The sequence below is a fragment of the Montipora foliosa genome, chromosome 11, assembly GCF_036669935.1.
Source record: "Montipora foliosa isolate CH-2021 chromosome 11, ASM3666993v2, whole genome shotgun sequence".
Taxonomy (NCBI): domain Eukaryota; kingdom Metazoa; phylum Cnidaria; class Anthozoa; order Scleractinia; family Acroporidae; genus Montipora; species Montipora foliosa.
Genome location: NC_090879.1, coordinates 23230010 through 23245009, shown reverse-complemented (window position 1 = coordinate 23245009; position 15000 = coordinate 23230010). Strand labels below are relative to the sequence as shown.

The window sequence follows — 15000 nt, the reverse complement described above, 5'->3', positions numbered from 1 at the left end:
TTAAATTTTTGCAACGCCCTTATTAGTTTAAGGAAAACGAAGTATACCGATTTGACACTGAACATTTAAGCTTTGAGATGCAAGTTTTGAAGGGCTCTAAGCTGTAGGATCATTTGCAGAGGGCGCCGTTCTGTTCAGGAGATCGAAATTTCCATGGTAATATTTACGCTTGTCACTACGCAGTAAAACTATCCCTGTTGAAGAAATGGCCTGTAAATCATGAGGTTTTTTAAGAAACCTTTCGATATTTGCGGTGAGTATTCTCAAAGAATTCAAGTAGTTAGAGCATCCTTCAATTCTTCCTGTTTCTAGAATAACGGAGACCAGAATCATCAGCAAAATTTTCACTAAGCGTCACAGTATACGACCAATTTTTTGTGTACTGTGCAAAAATCATTGTATAAGCTGCAGTCGTGATTAATTTCATATCGTGAACTTTAATTAATCTGTGTGTAGTGTAATAATATTCTGATACAACTCAATTGAAACTTTCTTCATTGATTTATCAAGCGGAATTATTTTCTGTGTGTTGCGTTCACACCGTACTTTGCAAAACCATTGCAAAGCTACCGGAAGCAGAGGTTAGAACGGAATTCTCAATTTTCCCACAATGGTCGGTTCGTAAGTCGATTTATATTTTCCGAATTCTAATGCCAAAGTACTTTGCAAGAGCAAAGGGAGACAAAAACATCTATTCCCCACCGAAAGTCACGTTTAATTGCATTGTTATTCCTGTGGTCGGATACTGCCGGGAAGCAACGGACATCTGTAGAAATGCAAATTTCACCACGGAAACGAAGGTATAAAAACGCAAAGCTTGTTTTCATCAGACTGAATGTATTGTTTCAGGGCCAAATTTCACGGCTCTTGCGGCTAAGGAAAAAAATTATAGCACTTAAACTGAAGTGGTCGGATACTGGGCAACATACGCATGATGGGACGCACGAAGCCCTAACTGTAAGTACTTCAAAGGAATGCTAGTACGGCGTACTAGGATTCCTAACATACTTTTCATTGAGAAGCTCAAGTTTTGACACTGTGGAGGTGTTGTAATCCGTTGCAATGTCATGGAGCGATCATTTTAGGGACCGACCATTTAACTTTGGGGGGGGGGGGGGGTGATTTATGGTCAGCAATAATTTTTTTTTCTAGCAATCTGGTGTGCAGGATTTTTTTTTCTCGTGTTATAAAGTGATGCTTCACAGGTAGATTTGAAAATGTTTAGCTTCTTAATTTAACAAAATAGCTGAAAATAGCAAAAAGCAGTTCAGAAATGCTCATAGCATGGTAATTACGGCTAGAATCATTAGTTACAATTTAAAAGTGGACTGATATCTCTAAAACAAATTTGAAAGCAGATAGAATTAAAGTTAGTTGATCATGGTCTAATTTGTTATATGTTGTCGTATATATATTATATAAGGCATTGCAAAAACCTTATATTTTAATAGAAAGTAATTACATGAAAATGCTTCAGTTGAAAAGATTAAAAATGAACAAATTATTTTTCTTTGTCTAATAAAACTTGATTCTACAAATAGAAAAATTTACCTCCATTACTGCTTGTGAGAAGCTAACGGGTTTGGATGCAGTGCGAGCCAACAAGCCAGAAATCCCTGATCCAATAACCGCAAGCTACCTAAGGAACTGTAGGCTAACTGCACTGCTAACTAGGTTAGCCGATGTGTAATTTAGGCTAACCGTAATGGCTTGCATGACTCCTATGACTTGGTACCATGTGAACCGAGCAAGCAAGAAATCCCTTATCCCATTATACGGGCAAACCGCAAGCTACCTAAGCTAACTGTAGGCCAACCGGTGTGACGTTTAGGCTAACCAGAGTGTTACTTAGGCCAATCAATGTGTTATTTTAATAGGCTAACCAGAGTGGCTCGCTGGCTTGCAGATTATCCGGAATGTTGCAGTTTTGCTGGGATTTTGTAAAGGAATGATGAAATAGCTTTGCAACATTTTTTTTTTCTTGCTTGCGCAGTGCAAGAATTTTTTTTCTATTTCATGTGTGCTGCATGCAATTTTTTTCTTGCAACAATCTCTTGCAGGAATTTTTTTTTCAAAATCACCCATCCCCCAACTCAAGAGTTAAATGGTCGGCCCCTAAATTAGGCGTTTCCCAATTTATATGCTCCTTAAGTTTAAATTGAAATTCAGTAGGGGCAGAATCAAGGATTTCGAAACAATCTGCAGAGCAAGATTGACGACAACGGTTCTGAGCTTAGTAAATGTTTGAAGATGTTTGATTATGCATGTTTCGCCTAGTTGTTATATAGTCCTAACGATTTTTCAAATATTCTGTAACTGACGATGATTTTCGTAACATCGAAACATGTCTTTGAAATTAAAAAATGTCGTAATTTTCTTAAAGACAACGATTTGCTTTCTGCTGTCTCGACCTTTTGGTTCCATTATCCACGAAATACAAGGTTCAAGTTTTTCATCAAATTGAGCCTTTTAAAGAAAACGACAAAACTTTTAAGATTATAAGACAAGTTTCGAAAGAAACTTCTGTCATCTTCAGTTGATTAATGTACAAAGCGTTAGAACTTGAATTTATAAGTAGGAAAAAGTGCTAATTATATATGCTAGTAACAATGGAATGTACATAAAACGTAAAAAGGATAGTTTTAGATTTATCTAACGCTTTGTACATTAATCAACTGAAGATGACAGAAGTTTCTGTCGAAACATGTCTTATAATCTTAAAAGCTTTGTCGTTTTCTTTAAAGTTCTGACCTGCCTGCTAATATCAAGGTCCTTTGGAAATAGAGCCCTGCTTTAAAACTAAATTTGTTTTTTCCATTCTTTTACAAGTGCTCACGGAGCCTGGAGATGTGATTCATTCACTTTGTCTTCCTTTGATTGGATCAAGAATTGGACCCAGAATTGTTTGTTGGAAGTTTTTTCATGATCACTAAACAAAAAGTGTGCGATAAACCATAATACTACCCGTTACTAAAAACCTACCTGTCTCCACCTTTGCTCCGGGATTCTCAATGGGTGCTTTGTTTTTCGAAGGAATGAACTACGATATTAATAGCGCTTGTCGACTTCGTCCCAAGTCTTTAAATAATGATGTGGGCGGAACATTCTTCAACTTTGACAGATCACGTGTCTCCGCGTTAATTGAGGGCTTCTGTAATGCTATACAAACACCGGTGATAAACATTGTATTCAAACGCATTTTTTATAAAACTTGACGTTTCGTATGCTAGTCAACATACATTTTCAAAAGTGACCGTTACAATTTTTGAAAACTATACCTATATCGTGAACATTAGGGGTTTGGAACCTAGACTGAGAAAAATGATCTGCAGCAGTACGTGTCTAGACTTAATGAGGAGTAATAGCTAAAAGAGCAATAACTTCCCACTACTAATATTGACATTAAGGGAAGGCTTCAGCCATAATGAGGAGTAATAGCTAAAAGAGCAATAACTTCCCACTACTAATATTGACATTAAGCGGGAAGGCTTCAGCTCTTGAATGAACAAAGTCTCTTTAATTCTGCAGTGAAAGTCAGTTTTTGCGGACGCTAAAATGTCCAAGTGATCTCATTTAATGTCGTGGCCGGTGGTTTTCACATGATCAGCAATGGCTGATGAATGGTCACTTTTAGCGAGGGCCTTGAAATGTTCTGTTTTTCTGTCATAGAGTCTTCGTTTTGTTTTGCCAATATAGAATTCATCACAGTTCCAGCAAACAGCTTTATAGACGACCTTGGACCTCTGAGATCGGTTCAAGTGATCTTTGTATGGAAAAAAGGATTTGATGCGGCGTGTGTTTTGGAATATGATCTTGAGATTGACGAAAGAGTAGAAATTGTATACGCAGGATTTCAGACGTTTAGTGACTTGGTTACTGTGAAGACCTAAGTAGGGTAACACGATTAAGATATCTTTTTTGGGGACTGTACGTAGCTTGAACAGGGTTATTGATTTGTTTTTATTTTTGTTCAATACATGTTGAACGTGATAACGCGCACTGGCCACGACATTAAATGGGATCACTTTGACATTTTAGCGTCCGGAAAAACTGATACGTCCGGAAAAACTAATACCAACTGCAAAATTAAAGAGACTTTGCTCATTCAAGAGCTGAAGCCTTCCCTTAAGGTCAATATTAGTAGTGGGAAGTTATTGCTGTTGTAGCTATTACTCCTCATTTCCTCATTATGTCTAGACACGTACTGCTGCAGATCATTTTTCTCAGTCTAGGTTCCAGACCCCTAATGTTTACGGCATAGATACATAGTCATTTCAAAAATTGTATCGGTCACTTTTCAAAATGTATGTTGACTAGCATACGAAACGTCAAGTTTTATAAAAAATGCGTTTGAATACAATGTTTATCACCGCTGTTTGTGTTATTTTCTTAATCAAGCTACGATGGCCTAAGAACAAGAGTTTATACGGTAATGCTATACCCTCTTGACAATCCTCGACGAATATCAACGAGCAACAAATAATATCACAAACAGCGGGATATCAGAATTCAAAGTACCTACATGCAACGTGTTTTAGCGCGAAAGTAGAAATTTGTTTTATTAGTAGTTTTCTTTCTCATTGGTCGACTTTACGGGTGTGATTTTTCGTTTCTTTTGGGTTAGTGACTCATTCATTGACCTCTGTCCCCTGTCTCACTCAAAACTGGCGTTTTCAATGGAACTCAATTGGAAATAACTTTAGATTGTAAGTGTTAAGAGCAAATGCCCACAAAATTCAAATATAGTCCGGTAAGACTTTAAATTCGCCCTACTTTTGTATATAAGTAGGCCTCAGTGAAAGTAAAAACGCCATGCGTTTTCTTTCCTTAAATATTTCGATATTTCCGAGAAAAACGACATTTTCGATTTCACGTCCTGGCATCAAGTTAGCGAGTCCCAACCGGGCTGAAAATCGATTGAATGCAGAAAAGTGGTAATACAACCAACTGTTTGCATAACCCTTCCTTGTCGAAAAAAGCACAATTACAGGAAAATTGGATTAATCTAATTATTTGGTGGTTAACAAAAGTAGAATGTTCTCAGACGAAGAGTTCGACGGTGGGTGAAAAGAATTGACATTTTGACCATGTGCCATATCTCGGAATTCCAAAAGATTTTAGATTCTAACTATATAAAGATAGGTCTTCCAATATATGTAAAGTTTAGTTTGGGCAAATGAATAAGCACTCGTTAAAAAATTATTCAAATCGTACAGAAAAATCAAAATCACGCCAGTAGTCGAATGCGTGACCAAACATTACCCCTGTATGTATAATTAATGAAATCCCTTCATTTCGAAATATCTGCATTACTAAAGCACACTGCAACATAAATATGTTCACTTTAGCTCGGATATGATATCTTGACGGTCAAACAACGTTTGTCTGCAGTCATTTCTTCAATGGCGCTCCGCTAAGTTTGGGCTAGTCTCTCATATACCGGGCTCCGAAATAGTGAACAGAGACTGCAGAGGGTACAGGGGTACACAGGAACAGAGGGTGCAGAGGTACAAAGGTACAGAGGAACTGCGGGTACAGAGGAATAGCGGGTAAAGAGGAACAGAGGGTACAGAGGTCTGTTTGGTAGATTTAACCACAAAAAGCGATTTTGCGAAGTCCCTATGCAACCTGTACCTTGGTGGTTCATTGTATTGCTAGATAGAATCACTCAACCTGCTTTGAAGCAGAAATAGCCAGTGAAAACGAATAAGCCACATGTGTGATCGCTCTGTCTTTCTAATTTGCATATTGTGCAGCATGTGGCAAAATTCTTTGCACTGGGTAGGGGTGGGGATTTTTGTAAGCTGAGCGTCTGCCAATATAACATGCAACAAAAAAACGCATTGGAATCTCAGTACTGTGTTTCTACGGAAAACGAAATTATAATTACTTTTTTTTGTATATTTCATACTATTGACCATGCGACAAAAATGTTGGTTACTTTTCCTAGACGACACTAACTTAATTCACTGATACCAAATAAAGTAAAAGAAAGCCCTTTTTCCCACGAGAAATTTGTGCAAAGCCGCTGTTAAAATCATGGCAGTTTCGTGTTCTTTTAAAGCAATAGTTGCTAGTCGTTGTTCGCGCGATCGACACGGCCATAGCAAATTATGCATCAGTCAATAGCCCTTTTCACGGTTAGTTTTTCTCATTTGCATTACAATGTAATCTAACGTGGGTGCGAGGGAATTTCGGGTTAAAACTACAAAATAGCCCGAAATTGCCTCACATACATGCTAGATTACCGTGAAAAAGCCTATTCGAGCCGTTCCCCACCCCCACCCCCGGGCTAATCCCCTGGCATTAGCATTTTCCCCCGGGAGGGGATGAAGAAAGAGGGCAAATGCCCCGTCCCCGGGAACATTGCCTTCCAACACCTCTGCAGTTTTTTTATTAACCAGTGAATAAAACGTTCAAATGTTCAGTATTTTAATACAACGGTAAGACTTCAAGGACAACAGGACGTGTTAGTTGATTCTTATAATATTTTATTTATTTCCTTATATTTTGTTTTTAACAGTTTGCTAGAGGATAGCGTGACATTGAATATTTTGTTGTATAAAAACCATTTGTTTTGAATATTTTGACTAGAATAACGGCAATCCTGTTAACAGTGTTTACAATAAAACAATTACCAGTTATAGAAATCTCACAACTTTAATATTTTATTTCAATACTTTTTAAGCTCGGAAGATCAGTCTCGAAGATCGCATCATTTGAATTCGGAAATCGTAAGTATTTTAACTCCATTTTCATGAATTTAAAAAAATGCTAGGCTAGTTTTGAATGCGAAATAGTCGTGTTCACTTCAGTGATTGTTTTGTGATAAACAAAATATAGTTCACCTTGCCGCTTATATGTTACAAGTGATGATGAAGATATCAGTACCTAAAATTGAGAAAACATACCTTTAAAAACATCTGCAAGTTTCTCTAGTCCCTGACGGACAAGCCATTGATCGACAAACGCCTCGTCTTTCCAGATGAACTCATCCATGGAACTTTTGAAAACACGTGTTTCAAATGCCCTGGGGTCGCCCCAGGGTACGCAAATGCCCAGCCCCCGAGCCGCCATAAAATTGCGAATGCCCCACCCCCGGGACTGACAACGTGAGCAAATACCCCGCGGTTGCCCGGGGGAAGGGGAGATGGGCACTGCTGAAATTGACTGATGCATTAGAATTTTAGAATGAGGATCTAGAAGACATCGGGAGAAGAGTCAGTAGCAGCTGATCAATTTCCGATTTTTTTAAATTCAGGCTTTGCTGGTCAGTTTATGATTTTGATTTCTCTGACGCTTTATTTTCTCCTTGCACAGTCTGTTCTCTTGACCAGTGACCAGTGAAAGTATTTGATTTTTTACCTGGTGAAGGGGCACTTCCTGTTCTGTAGTCCGCTGAAATCCCCAACCTCACCCCTATGTGCAAATGGTATTGCGTGCGCTTGCCTCGGGCATAAATATGCAAATTACGCGTTGAAAGTCAACAACACGAAGGACCATCAAATGTCATCAAAATGGCAACCTAAAAGTCAAACATTGAATAACACTTAAGCTGTTTACTGCTTACTAAATCAAAGGACACTGACATTGATACAGATAGTGATACATACAATGAATACATATGCATTTGAGGACCAGAACTTATTCAGTTTATTGTTTTTTTTTTTTTGTTATGTGGGAAGCTGTCGAAAACGCCGCTGAGTTTGCAAAATTCACGATGTCACAAATCAAAGAGGTTAAACATTTTTCTCATATTTATACCTTTGTAACGCTGACTTTTCGAACCGAAGTAATATTAGTATGGAGATGGCGGATATCTGTTCCTTCCGAACAGATATTTACCGAAATTACTCGTTGGGTGCCCCTGATACAATGATAATATTCTCTTGGTCACGCAAAGGCAGCCCAAGCTCGGTATACAATTTATAGACTTTGTATGGGAAAATTAACATTGAGCTTATAAATGCTCAAAAAAGCTGTAAATGTAGAAATAAACTTCGCTTACCTCAACGTCCAATTGTCCTCGTCTTTTCTGTGCAATCGGAGGGCAAACTGTGTCCGTTTATACGGGTTTGTGGCTTACGAATTTTTGCGATGTCGTCAGTTGTCATTTCCCCTCATAAGCGGAAATGACAACAAAAGACAAGTTTACTTCTACATCTACAGTTTATTTGAGCTTTATAATAAGCTCGAAGTTAATTTTCCCATACAAAGCCTATAAATAGTTTACAGAGCTTGGGCTGCCTGTGGGTCACGCACTCGACACCGCTGGCGTGATTTTGTGTCTAGTGTAAGCGATTTTGAATCATTTTTTTGACGACTGCCAATCATTTGCCCAAACTAAATTTTACATATTTTGAAAGACCTACCCTTCCTTAATTAAAGTCCTTAATCCCATGAAATTCGGTGATATGGCACATGGTCAAAATAACAATTCTTCCCACCGACCGCCGAAGTTAACATTTGGTAAACACTTTGGTTTTGTTTACGGTAAAATAATTAGATTAATCCAATATTCTTGAAATTGTAGGTTTTGGACAAGGAAACGTTATGCAATAAGTTCGTTGTATTACAATTTTTCTGCGTTCGATAGTTACGACATGCGAATCGAATGGAAATGGTCAATTTTCAGCCAAGTTGGGACTCGCTAAACTGAGACTGGAGGTTAAATCGAAAATGTTGTTTTTCTCGGAAAGACAAACCTATTCCGAGGAAAAAAAACACAGGCTGCTTGTATTCTTGCTAGGGGCTAGCTATATGCAAAAGGGAAGCGAAATTGAGTTTTCAAGCCTTCCCGAAGAAATTCGATTTTGTTTGATTCTTGTGGGAATTTGCTCTTAACTAGATGCTTCTGTGAAGCATACACTGGCTTGCCTGTGATACGTGCTACAGAAAATCAGAAGGCACTGAATTGTGTGGTATTGAAATACAGCATTCCAGTCTCTGAAGAATAACAAATAAAAGAGAAGCGAGAAACATTTGCTTCTGGGCTGGCATGTTGATAATTTTCAAGTTCCCTCACAACTTCTTTTCACCACAAGTGTGCCCTATGAGCATCCGAAAACTTTGTAATACTAAACTTCACTAAGTCAAGCCCTGTTTCGCGGGGTTAGTGTTGGGATGGGAGACCAAAACAATAAACCCTTTATAAAAAACAGAAACATCTGACCGAAAATACTATTAACGCTAACAAATGCGAACTCAGCAAGGTATAGCTTGCTTTATGCAAAACAAATATTGATGAAAAAGCAAGTAAATATTGATACACAGTTTTCAGAAAGAGCAGAAGGAAGTTTCCCGGACGGTCGATCGAGAATAAAATATTTACGACATGAAAACAACATTAATTTTGAACCGTGAATATAGAATATAAAAAGTTACGATCAGCGACAAACATTTTGGGAGATTTTTGCTACGTTCAAGTAAATTGCAAAATCGAAAGTGACATGGCCGGAATTCAGCGGGCGCCGTGATTAAGTTACCGCGGCATGTTTACTCGCCAAACAGTGAAGCATCTGTGTCAAATGATGGCAAGATACCGGGTTTTTGTAAGTTTCTTTTTCTGTCAAGTGTTATAAAGTTTGACAATGAAAGGAGCGAAGTCAAAACAAAGATCACAATCGCCCAACTCTTGTTTATGCAAAGTCAAAATTAATTTTACTCTCCAAGACGCGTACGACGTTATTTATCACCAGGTAATTCCATCATTCTGGAAATAGCAGCTACTTTATTATTCATCTGCGTCACAAGTTTTCACTGATTTTGGGCCTCATTTTGTTGTAACTCAAGCACGCTTCCGACAGGCCTGTGAACCCTTCCTGCTTACAGAGCAATACTAAAAAACTTCTCCCATATCACATTTGAACCTTAAGCTCGAAAATTCAATACACAACATGATATTATAATTCACAAAGGCAGAAAATACCACAGAATCCTTTTCCAGCGAAAATTTTATTGAAACAAACATATTTGCTCTTAGAGGCGAAAACCTCTTCCTATTTGATTGCGTGCGTGAAGACAAGAAACTCAATTGTGTCAAATTATTATGTACAGTACTTCAGGTAAATACTGCTCACTTTGATTTCGTCTCGACCGGCGATAGATTGTTGTCGAAGTCCAGTACTCGTCGCTTTTGAGATTCATGCCTAGTTTATCCAACTGACTTTCCATTATTGAGCTCCATAAGGGTATATTTTGTTTAAGGATCCACTAAAACGCCATTCGCGTTGCATGACTTTCGACGCCATTGCAGGCTAAGTTAATGATTCTACTGTGTCCACCAGAGAAATCTACGCAGTTCCACCACCCTCTCGATCCTAAGAAAATACGCGCAGAAGGCTCTATACACAAAGACACCACTTACCAGGGGAGTGACCGGCAAGACTTTTACCGACACGGAAAAAAAAAAAAAGAAAAAAAAGAAAACAAACAAACTAAACGCAGACCTCGACTGAGTTTGCCCATAGGCAACCCAGTAATAATGATCTTCAAAGGTACTTACTAAAATTTGAAAAAAAATTCTTATTAAATGAATTCTTCTGGTAATTTATTCGTTGCGTCAAAGATCGAATTGATTTATTACTCCAAGTTACTTAGGTTAACAGCTGGGCAGATAAGCTCTTTGTGCTTGACGTGTGGGCCTCTATATGTGTTTACGGTAGGTTTTCTTGACCGGGTTTTGGCACTAGTAACAACTCCACTGACGTCTTCGGAAAAAAATCGTGATTCCTCAAACCGAAATCGTTGACGAATTTCTTTAGTTGATTAAACGTGCCATCGTTGTAAAGGGAGCTTTTTTTCGTAATTTTAACTGTCGAGGTATTCCTGCCAAAAAACCAAAGGACGTGGCCAAGGTTGGAATAGGCGGAAGATAAAGCTTTTCCATGATTCTTTGCATCAGCCAAGAAATCCAATGTGTGCTTGTTCAATTTTTTTTTCCGGAAAGTGCGAAATCACAAAGTTTCCGCTTTTAAAGTATTGATGTGAACTTATGCCACAAATATTGTTTCTAAGCATAACCGAGTAAAGGGACTGAAACCGTTTTTTTGCGCCATCTCCACTAAAATAATTACAAACATACCTTTGATCTGTTAAATTGTGAAACGTGAAATGGTATTGATCAAATGACAACATTTTCCAGATGTTTGAGACACGTATTTGTAAATATTAGATCTGAAATATCACATTGGTAGATGCAGGGAGATAACAGAAAATTTCTTCGGACATGGTGGATTATGAAGCCTTTCCCGACCGCAAGAAAACGATCTCAGCGTGAAACGGTACTTACAGTTAAGAAGTAACTTGCGTCCCTCATGGTATACTGTTTTAGTTAAGACAGTTTTAAATCTAAAGAAAAAGGAGAATTGATTTTTTGTTCATAGAGAAGACGTGAAAGCCTAATCATTTTTAGATGAAACTATACCCTCCGTGAGGGTACACTGGGTTGCCTGTGGTACGTGAATCGTTCCAGACAATTTTTTCAAGTTGGGGGGTCATTAAGACCATGTAAGGGGTCACCCAGAAGTCATACCAGCAGAGGCCCTTTGGCTCACAGGTTCTCACACGTTCGTACGACGAAACAGATCTGTCCTTGCGTAATATGTAGCTCTAACAGTGCACGATATATGTAGCTCTAACAGTGCACGATATTGTTTTGGTATTGTCTATTATTGTAGTTAAGTGCCATGGTAGAAGCCTTGGGTAAATAGCCTGAGAAGACATGTGGTTACTAGCAAAGTACTGAACCCAGAAAGATCGAAGAAAATAAATGGGAAGTGAGAAACATTGCCTTCTGGGCTGACATGTTGATAAACTTCTTTTCACCACAAGTTTACGCGTGCCCTCTGAGCATCTGACATATACCCCTTCGTAAAACAGAAGCATTGGACCGAAAATACTATTAACGTTAACAAATGCAAATTCAGCGAGGTACAGATTTTGTTAGCTTGCTTTATGCAAAAACAAATATTGATGCAAAAGTAAATAAATATTGATACACAGCTTTTAGAAAGAGAAGAAGGAAGTTTCCAGGACGGTCGCTCGAGAATAACATATTTAAAACATGAAAACAACATTAATTTTGAACCGTGAATATAGAATATAAACAGTTACGATCAGCGACAAACATTTTGGGAGATTTTTGCTACGCTCAATTTTGTTATTGTAAGTTTTGGCTGCACAAATAAATTCAGCAGGCGCCGTGATTATTAAAGTTACCGCGACATGTTTACTTGCCAAACAGTGAAGCATCTGTGTCAAGTGATGGCAAGATACCGGGTTTTCGTAAGTTTCTTTTTCTGTCAAGTGTTATAAAGTTTGACAATAAATGAGCGAATTCAAAACAAAGATCACAATCGCCCACCATTGTTTCTGCAAAGTCAAAAATTTACTCTCCAAGACGAGGTTATTTATCAACAGGTAATTCCATCATTTTGGAAATAGCAGCTACTTTATTATTCAACGGCGTCACAATTTTTTGCTGATTTTGGGGCTCATTTTGTTGAAACTCAAGCACGCTTCCAACAGACCTGTTTATTTTCATGAAACCTTTCCTGCTTACAGAGCAATACTAAAAATATCCTCCCGTATCACGTTTCAACCTTAAGCTCGAAAATTCAATACACAACATGATATTATAATTCACAAAGGCAGAAAATATCACACAATCCTTTTCCAGCGAAATATTTTATTGAAACAAACAACATAAGATGCACTAAAACGCCATTCGCGTTGCAATGACTTTCCACTGCTGGTTAACGAGAATAACAAACTCACGAGGTAGAATGTATATTTATATTTAATTAAGTTAGCACAACAGAAAAACGCTAACCTCATCACAGGTAACCCAGGCTCACTGTGTGTAGGTAAATACAGAGAACATATGAGGCAATGTTTAGGTCTGAAAATTTGCTAGAAAATGGAAATAAAAATCGATAAAACTTACCATGTGGTGAGCTGTTGTTGTCTTTAATACGTACACGAAGTTTCGGGAAAAATGGTCCCCGTTCACCTTCCTTCATAGTATAGTGACAAGGTAGGAGACGGAAGCCAGCGTAGGAACTCCGATCGACCCAAAACATGCACGATTTCTTTCGTGAAAATCGAATCCAGTCGCTAAATAAACACGCCAGGCTCGTGGAACATGAATTTCTCTAAACCATGAATCCACTGAAGCATCTCCAGGTAGCAACGCGAAGCCACCAGACTCCGTAAAACTTGTAAAGTTAACCTGCTAAAATGGCGGCCGGAAAGCGTTGTACTCGCGAAGTGCCCAATTCAAAATGGCACTGAACTCGGAATGCCTGGTGACGAGGGGAATATATGTCCCCCTGGAAAGAGGGGAGTCTCAAATTGCTCAGTGAGTTTTGTTTTTAGCAATTTGAGACTCCCCTCCCTCCAGCAGAACCGATTAAACTCGTCACCAGGCGTCCAGAGTTCAGAGTCTCAAAGCAATCCCTCTCTTATTGGAGTTTTGCATGGCAAGCCATGAATGCGTGGGTGCAAACCGCTGCTTACCTCTGTAACATTTTATGCGTAGACTCGCTGATAGACTCGCTGATGCTACCGGCTTTTTTTCAATTCAAGTAACACTTTGTTTAACTTTTGTAGGATCAGATAGTATGCACTCTTATCATGAAGTGGACTCAATAGGCCATTTCCGAGTTCATGTCTGCCTCCTCTTCAAAGCGAGTCTAAGTGCGAAGTTTTTGTGATGGTAATTAGTTCTACTTTACATATGAATTAAAACTAATTTGCATAAGAAAAACTTCGCACTTAGACTCGCTTTGAAGAGGAGGCAGACTTGAACTCAGAAAGGGCCTATTAAGGCCCGCCTTTTCATGGTACCGTTGCATGTTTGCCTATACTGTAACTACTGGTAGGACACAATTACCCTAATCAGCAGATAAAAGGAGCCTAGCGGTGTCCTTATTGAGACAACAAACATTTTTGCTGGTGTTTTAAAAAGGTTTTTAAGGTTTCATTGATAATTGAACTATAATAATAAAAATCCAAGTGGGTCCAAAAAGCGACAACTGCTTAATTAAATTGTCAGGCTGAGTGCGAGGATCTCTCCTCTAATTCCGTCGGCTTCCATTGATACCAGCCTCGTAGCTGAAGGAACTACCGACGTTAAATAAAGTTACTTTACCTTTTCCCCGCACTTCAAATATACATTCATTTCATTTCACTGAGTCATTCATAATTAAACCATGTTTGCCTTTGTGTTCATCTCTCAGCTGCGACCAACAGTGAGATATGGCTGATCTTGGTCAGGCCATTTTCAGTGCAGGGGTATACACAACAGTGACAGTTCACCATTTAATTGGCTGCTTTTGCACGGTACATCTACATTTTTAAAAAAAAAGTGTTTGTGCTATCGGACCTTTTAAAGTCAATCAAGAATTGACTGGATTCAGTATAAAACGTCTACTGATATTCAAAGGGAACCACCACTAAGACCACAAAAATAACTTTAAACCAAAGAACGTAATGTTTACAATCAGAATTATTCGAAGTTCAGTTTCCAAAGGAAGCGTTCGTATCCGAAATTAATGAATTTCAGAACGATCCGCCATCTTGAATAATTGTGACGTTTGCAATAGGGCAACATAACAAGTCACAATTATTCAAGATGGCGGACCGAAAAAAATAAACATTTCAATGAAGCACACGTAAAATCATTCAACTTGACAACAAATTTTTCTTCTGACTCGTAATGAAGGTATAACATTATGCTTAAGAGCCGAAGCCTTGACACCAGGGTCTGTTTGTAAACACAACATGGTAGTCTCAAGCACTGTTCACCTCTGCGTTGTGGCTGGAAGATACTGATTACGTCACGACTTCAATTGATGATATAAAAGGAATCCCTTTTTATTATGGGATACTATTCATTCCTCCTCTGGGTCACGATAAAGCGTGACACAAGCAAGCTTGAGAACGCGACCTTTTTAAGTCACGGACGGACAATGGGCCGAGCGAGCATTTCGCACGCCA

The 15000-nt window shown here is 38.5% G+C and overlaps 1 protein-coding gene across 3 annotated transcripts in view; it reads right to left on the bottom strand.

Moving 5' to 3' along the window:
• Positions 1-7552, bottom strand: part of LOC137976193 (peroxidasin-like) — a 29939-nt gene extending 22387 nt beyond the window's left edge. Inside the window, exon 1 of one of the 3 annotated variants that reach the window (XM_068823492.1) lies at positions 7366-7552. The gene's annotated coding sequence lies outside the window, so the exon portion shown is untranslated. Of the gene's footprint in view, positions 1-2982; positions 3069-7365 lie in introns of those variants that run through there. The other 2 variants (XM_068823490.1, XM_068823491.1) reach the window with 2 other exon arrangements.
• Positions 7553-15000: the final 7448 nt, after the last annotated feature.